General features: G+C 45.7%; 1 non-coding gene across 1 annotated transcript in view; it reads right to left on the bottom strand.

The window, feature by feature from the left end:
• Positions 1 to 3,083: 3,083 nt before the first annotated feature.
• LOC112131812 (uncharacterized) overlaps positions 3,084 to 7,844 on the bottom strand; it is a 50,677-nt gene continuing 45,916 nt past the window's right edge. Inside the window, exon 8 of the transcript XR_008515328.2 lies at positions 3,084 to 6,961. This is a non-coding gene — a transcript (uncharacterized LOC112131812). The remainder of the gene's footprint in view (positions 6,962 to 7,844) is intronic.

The following is a 7,844-nucleotide window of genomic DNA, read 5'->3' as shown; positions in this document are numbered from 1 at the left end:
AGACAGAGTAAGACTCTGTCTCCAAAAACCCAAACTGGTCAGGCTCGGTGGCTCACACCTGTAATCTCAGCACTTTGGCAGGCTGAGGCAGGTGGATCATGAGGTCAAGAATTCAACACCAGCCTGGCCAAGATGGCGAATCCCCAACTCTACTAAAAAATACAAAAATTAGCCAGGCACGGTGGCAGGCACCTGTGATCCTAGCTACTTGGGAGGCTGAGGCAGGAGAATCGCTTGAACCCAGGAGGCAGAGTTTGCAGTGAGCTGAAATCTCACCACCGCACTCCAGCCTGGGCAATAGAGTGAGAATCTGTCCCCCAAAAAAAAAAAATAATAAACATGGAGAAACTCCATCTCTACTAAAAATACAAAATTAGCCAGACATGGTGGCACATGCCTGTAATCCCAGCTACTTGGGAGGTTGAGGCAAGAGAATCACTTGAACCTGGGAGGCAGAGGTTTCAGGGAGGTGGAGGTTGAGGTGAGCCAAGATCGTGGCATTGCACTACAGCCTGGGCAACAAGAGTAAAACTCTCTCTAAAAAAACAAACAAACAAACAAAACAAAACAAAGAAAAATACACACAACTTATTTCCTGGTTTGTGATAATCTGTGAAATATATTTTGAAATGAATTGGAATTCAATACAGTACTATTCACACTCCAAATACTCCTAGTATTTCCTTTCCCAGATGATGACCTTGCACTCTTCCTAGGGCTTGGCTTCTCCCTACAGGTCCCCAGTACAAGTATTTGTGATTCTGAGTCAATTCATTGTCTACATGTGTGACAATGCAATGCTCTTGTTGTAGAGTACCAAGACGAGTCAGGTCCAAACTGCACATTTGTAGAGAACATAGTATATGTGCAATTGAACTTGTATGTGGTTGTGATACTGAAAACAATACGAACATAGGCCAGGAGCAATGGCTGATGCCTGTAATCTTAGCACTTTGGGAAGCTGAGGCATGGAGATCACCTGAGGTCAGGAGTTTGAGACCAGCCTGGCCAACCTGCTGAAACCCCATCTCTACTAAAAGTACAAAAAATTAGCTAGGCATGGTGGCAGGCACCTGTAATTCTACCTACTTGGGAGGCTGAGGCAGGAGAATCGCTTGAACCCGGGAGGTGGAGGTTGCAGTGAGCCAAGATCACACCACTACATTCCAGCCTGGGTGACAAGAGTGAAACTGCGTCAAGAAAAAAAAAAAAAAAAACCACTGGCTTTGGGTATTTCTTTAGGTTTGCTCCTGTGTTCTATTTATAGCATGCCTTTATCAGGGGGTTGGGGTGTGGGACTAAATCCCAACTTTCTGGCACCATAAAGTGTTTTGATTCATCTGGTATTTTCCCTGACCCAGATGTGGAATAAACCATTTATTAAAAATCCTTGGTTTCTTTTATTGAAAAGTATTATTTACAAAGCACCAAAATCTTGGGCTGGGTGAGGTGGCTCAGGTCTGTAATCTCATCACTTTTGGAGGCTGGGGCAGGAGGATCGCTTGAGGCCAAGGGTTTGAGACAAGATTGGGCAACACAGTGAGACCCCCGTCTCTATTTTTAAAAACAAAACAAAAACAAAATCACCAAGATCGGGGTGACACGTGTGCTCATTGCTATGGGTGTGTCATTGCTTCTAGGCCCTCTTAGTGAGCAGAACTAGGAAATATATTGTACGTATACTAACACACATGCCACATGCCTAATTTGTATATTTATTTAGCCTTACTGGAAGCATTCTTTTTTTTTTTTTTTTGTTTTTGAGACAGGGTCTCACTCTGTCACCTAGGCTGGAGAGCAGTGGCATAATCTCGGCTCAATGCAACCTCCACCTCCCAGGTTCAAGTGATTCTCCTGCCTCAACCTCCTGAGTAGTTGGGACTACAGGTGCATGCCACCATGCCTGGCTAATTTTTGAATTTTTAGTTGAGACAGGGTTTCACCATGTTGGCCAGGCTGGTCTGGAACTCCTGACTTCAGCGGATCTGCCCCCCTTGGACTCTCAAAGTGCTGGAATTACAGGCATGGGCCTCTGTGCCTGACCAAGCATTCTTAATGGGAGTGATATTGCCCCTAAGAGGGTGAACATTGGTTATTGAAGGTAAAATGAATTATAGTTGTTGCAATGGTTTGTGGCCTTCCACAGTTTTTTTTTTCAGAGATGGAGGCTCACTCTGTCACCCAGGCTGGAGTGCGGTGTTGCAATCTCTGCTCACTGCAACCTCTGCCTCCTGGGTTCAAGCGATTCTCCTGCCTCAGTCTCCCAAGTAGCTGGAATTACTGGCATACACCACCACGCTCAGCTAATTTTTGTGTTTTTTGTAGAGATGGAGTTTCACCATGTTGGCCAGGCTGGTCTAGAACTACTGATCTCAAGTGATCTGCATGCCTCAGCCTCCCAAAGTGCTGGGATTACAGGTATGAGCCACCGTGCCTGGCCTATTGCACAAAATTTTACTCCTTGGTATTTAATTTCTCTCAAATATTAATAATTAATATTTTATGGAAGCATTAATCATTTTATGGAAGATAAAAAATCCATGCAAGATCAGGCCATGCACAGTGGTTCACACCTGTAATCCCAGCACTTTGGGAGGCCAAGGAAGGTGGATCACTGAAACTCAGGAGTTCAAGACCAGCCTGGCCAACATAGTAAAACCCTGTGTCAACTAAAAATACAAAACAAATTACCCGGAAGTGGGGGCACCTGCCTGTAATCCCAGATACATGGGAGGCTGAAGCAGGAAAATCGCTGGAACCCAGGAGGCAGAGGTTGCAGTGAGTGGATCGTGCCACTGCCCTTCATCCTGGGTGACAGAGTGAGCCTCCACCTCAAAAAATAATCATTGCAAGATCAGTGCTACAAAATGATGGCAAATTGATGGCTATACCTGGAAGACTTTTTCTTAATTGAATGCTCTATCCCAAAGTTATATGAGAGGTGGTCTGTGTGTGTCTGTTGGCTGCCTTGTGGATAGTATTTATGATTGATCCTCAGTGCTTTGGGAATTATGTAAAATAGTTTATATTTTATATTGAAAGCATATATTATGAAATATATACTTTATTTCATATTATGAAATAATTTGAAATATTATTTTATTATGAAAGTAATTCAACCTAGCATTAATTGTTTTAAGTGTTGAAAATGAAAAGAGTTGACTACATCTGAATGAGTGAATATCTGGCCAGCTGGTTTTGTTTTTTGTTTGTTTGTTTGTTTTTGTTTTTAGAGATGGAGTCTCACTCTGTTGCCCAGGCTGGAATGCAGTGGCATGATCTTGGCTCACTGTAACCTCCACCTCCTGGGTTCTAGCAAGTCTCCTGTCTCAGCTTCCTGTGTAGCAGAGACTATAGGTACATGCCACCACAACCAGCTAATTTTTTGTATTTTAATAAAGACGGGGTTTCACCCTGTTGCCCAGGCTGGTCTTGAAATCCTGAGTTCAGGCAATCCACCCACCTCAGCCTCCCAAAGGGCTAGGATTACAGGCATGAGCCATGGTGCCTAGCCTAGCTTATGGTTGTATTGAAAACCCCATTTAACTCAAAACAGCTTGTTTCTTATGAATAATAGCTTTTATTTGTTTGTTTTTTGTTTGTTTTTACAAACAGGGCTATGAAATCATCAAGATTTGTGGATCATCAAAAAAAGAAACATCCTGATAAAGTCGAGAAACAGAATATTTAAAAAGTTTAAAATAGAATTTTGAACTGTAACACTGTTACTTCTTATTTAAGAAGGACAAGCCGCGGGGTGTGGTGGCTCCCACCTGTAATCCCAACACTTTCGGAGGCCAAAGTGGGTGTATCACATGAGTCCAGGTGTTGGAGACCAGCCTGGGTAATATGGTGAAATCCTGTCTCTACTAAAAACACAAAAACTAGCCGGGCATGATGTGTGCACCTGTAATTCCAGGTAATCGGGAGGCTGAGGCAGGAGACTCGCTTCAACCTGAGAGGCGGAGGATGCAGTGAGCCGAGATGGCAGCACCATGCTCCAGCCTGGACTATACAGCAACACTCGATCTCAAAAAAAAAAAAAAAAAAAGGATAAGCAAACAAATTATGATGAAATAATTGCCTTATAAAATTGCAGAAATAGGCCAGGCGCGGTGACTCACACCTGTAATCCCAGCAATTTGGGAGGCCGAGGCAGGCGCATCACCTGAGTTTGGGAGTTTGAGACCAGTCTGGCCAACATGGTGAAACCCTGTCTCTACTAAAAATACAAAGTTAGCCGGGCGTGGTGGCACACGCCTGTAATCCCAGCTACTCGGGAGGCTGAGGCAGGAGAATCACTTGAGCCCCGGAGAAGGAGCTTGCAGTGAGCTGAGATCATGCCACTGCACTCCAGCCTGGCTAACAGAGCGAGACTCTGTCTCAAAAAAAAAAAAGAAAAGATTACAGAAATCATTGTAAAACTCCATAGTGCTTTATACTTGCTGAAACTGTCATAAGACTCACATTAGAGACGGTAACTTCAATAGTGATGTAACACATTGCCACTATTTCACAATCACTCCTATTGAGCAATAATTCAATTCAAAGATGCATTAATGAGATGTCAGGTAATACCAAAGAGTAGCTGATTAATCAAGTAAGTTTCCTATTCAGATCAATGAAATCAGTTACTGAGAGTAAGGCCTGACAATAGGATTATGTTTGTTATTTCAATAATGACTGCAAACTAGAAGAAGAGATATTGTTTGTAAAATCTTTAGACGCTGACCCTACCAGAACATCTATTCTTGCTGCTATAAAAACTTGGTTTGGGGCTGAGTGCAGTGGCTCACGCCTGTAATCTCAGCACTATCATTTTCTCATATGAATTGGAAAATGCCGACCTCTGCATCCTAAATCTAAACTAATTTCCCACTCATTTGCTAAGCTTCAGTCACACCAGGCTGCTTTCTGTTTCCGGAACGCTCCAAGTGCTCTCTGATTTTTCAGGGTCTTCAGTGTAACTGTGCCTCTGCTTGGAATACCCTTCCACACTGCTGGCTCCTCACCACCAAAGCTCGAGGGTTCTCTCTCAGACACCCGTCCTATCAATGCTACGGGAAGTATCCCTCAAGTTACTGCTTATACCACCTATTGATTTATTTCATAGTATTTATCACAATATAAAATTACTTCATTTTCCCCTTTTAATTTAAAATCTTTTTTTTTTCTCCAGACTAGAATGTAAACTTCACGTGGGCAGCAGACACGTCTGCTTACTTTTTTTTTTGAGTCTCGCTCTGTCACCCAGGCTGGAGTGCAACGGCGCGATCTTGGCTCACTGCAACCTCCACCTCCCAGGTTCAAGCGATTCTCCTGCCCCAGCCTTCCAAGAAGCTGAGATTACAGGCGCCCAGCACCAGGCCCGGCTAATTTTTGTATTTTTTGTAAGGGAGCAGTCGGGCTCTGGACATTTCCCGGAGGATCCCGCAGGCCAACACCAAGTCTCGCGAGATTTCGGCTTCCTCTTAGCCAGGTGGCAGAATCTTTCGCTGGGCGCAATTAGCTGCTGCCGCGCCTTGGAGTCCGGAGTCACTTGGCCAGGCTGGCCCCGAGCGGAACTAGAGAAAGCTGAGGATGAGGAATCCCGCTCCGGTCCTTTTGTGTGTGGAGGGCTGAGGAGAGGAGTTTGCGTGTGTGATTGCGATGGTTGTCGTGGGTCTTCGTGGTCTGTGACTGTGGCTGTGTGGTGCTGACTCTGGGTGATAAGGTGGGCGCTTGTGACTGTGCGCGCTCGGAGTGGATGTGTGTGTCCTGGACGAGCCGCGTTGTGTATGCGGATTGGGACAACCGGTGACTGTATGGTTGGGGCTGCGTGTCCCAGGGTGGGTGTGTAACTTTGCGTGTGTGCAGTACTGTGTGTGCGTGAGTTGCAGGTCTGTGCAGGTGCAACTTGTGTGGCCCCGTGGTCTGTGTGAGAGAGGAGAGTGTGATTGGCTGTGAGGCAGAGGGTAAGTGGATGTGGGGAGGCATGTGTGCGATTGGAACTTTGTGTGTCCCCTTGAGAGAAAAAACCCTTTAGGGAGTTAGGGTGGGTCCTTGGTAAAACTCCTTTAAACAGAGAAACAGCCTGAAAAATCAGGCTGCAGGCACAGAGAAGGAAAACTAGCAAAGGGGGTTGTCCTAAAGACATTCTTCAGCTGCATTGATAAGGGACCGAGGCCCACCATAGAAATGCCTTTGTCCTTTGTGTGACCAGCGGGCTTCCAGGAAATAGTAGCTTTTTTGTGGGCATGTATACGGTGAGCTCTGTTAGATTTTGAAGGGAAGGTGAAGGTTAAAGAAAGAGAGAGTTGGCGGCTCTATGGAGGGAACCAACTAAATGCCAGAGCCCACTGCCGCTTACAGCCTGGAGTAATTATAGGCCTGGGCAGGAGGGGTCTGGGCAGTATGGCTTGTTGCCTGGGAGAATGTTGATAAGGATGTTTCTTGGGCCTTTTCCCAGCAGGATGTGATAAGGAAGTCAGGCGGTTGGGGAGGATGTTTCTCGCAACCCAAACCCCAGTGGAATGTTTCCCTCTGACCAGGGTCTGTGAAATGGTGGGGGCTTACAAAACGGTGCAGCTTGGATTAACAGGTTCCGGCGGCCACTTTCCTTTTCTGGACATGCTTTGGACTGTGAGCTGAACCTCAATGAATCATCACTTCAGCCCCTGATTGGTCCTGGGCCCAACTTTCACTTAAGCCACTGATTGGTCCTGGGCCAAGCTTTCACTTCAGCCGCTGATTGGTCCCAGGCTAAGGTCCCGGGCCCAACGAAGTAGTGCTTTCTCCAAGACAGCCCACAGACCAATGAACACATTCTTCCCCTTCCCAGTTCACAAAACCCCCAGATTCAGCCTCTTAGTTGGCAACCCTCTTTCGGGTCCCCTCTCCGCTGGGGAGAGCTTTCTTCTTTTGCTTCTCAAACTTCTGTTCCAACCTCATCCTTTGTGTCCTCCTTCCTTAATATTCTTGGCTGTGAGAGAAAGAAGGCAAAGACAAGAGTCTTTATCCTAACAACTCAATTGCTGGAGAGAAGATTCGTGCATATTCTATGTGGCATCACACGCCATAGCCCTGGGATTGAAATCCATGCAGTTTATGGGATGGTGCTAATCTCAGTCCAAATAGGTAATAAGATCTTTCACTTTGCTGTATTTTAGGCGTAGGAATGAGATTGGGGGTTTGATCAATAGTTTGTACCCACAGGACCAGGGATTTGCCCAGTCATCTGTGAGTAAATGCTTGGGCCAGTTTCCATGTCTGTATTGAATTAAATACTCATACGGTTCTGTGATTTTGTCAAATACAGATTTGGTCTTTGTCCCAATTTCCTGGCATACAACTCCTAAAATCCTTGGAATGTCCTAAGGTCTTGCTTTTTTTGTTGTTTTTTGTTTTTTGTTTTTTTTGAAAACGGAGTCTTGCTCTGTCACCCAGGCTGGAGTGCAGTGGTGCAATCTCCACTCACTGCAACCTCTGCCTCCTGGGTTCAAGAAATTCTTCTGCCTCAGCCTCCCGAGTAGACTACAGGCATGTGCCACCACACCCGGCGAATTTTTGTCTTTGTTTTATTTTTTAGTAGAGACGGGGTTTCAACATATTGGCCAGTCTGATGTCAAACTCCTGACCTCAAGTGATCTGCCTGCCTCAGGCTCCCAGTGTTGGGATTACAGGCATGAGCCACTGCACCCAGGCTTTGGCTTTTTATATGTTAGTGATTGAGCAATAGCTTCAGGATGTGGGCTGGTCATCAGAAAGACCAAGGCAGGATTAGAGGGTTAGGACTTTCAGCCCCTACCCTCCCACCCCTGGGGAGTGGAGGGGACTGAGGATTGAGTTGATGGCAAGTGGTCAAT

The sequence above is a fragment of the Pongo abelii genome, chromosome 19 (assembly GCF_028885655.2).
Source record: "Pongo abelii isolate AG06213 chromosome 19, NHGRI_mPonAbe1-v2.0_pri, whole genome shotgun sequence".
Taxonomy (NCBI): domain Eukaryota; kingdom Metazoa; phylum Chordata; class Mammalia; order Primates; family Hominidae; genus Pongo; species Pongo abelii.
Note: the sequence above shows the minus strand (reverse complement) of the source record. Positions and strands in the feature narration are given on the sequence as shown.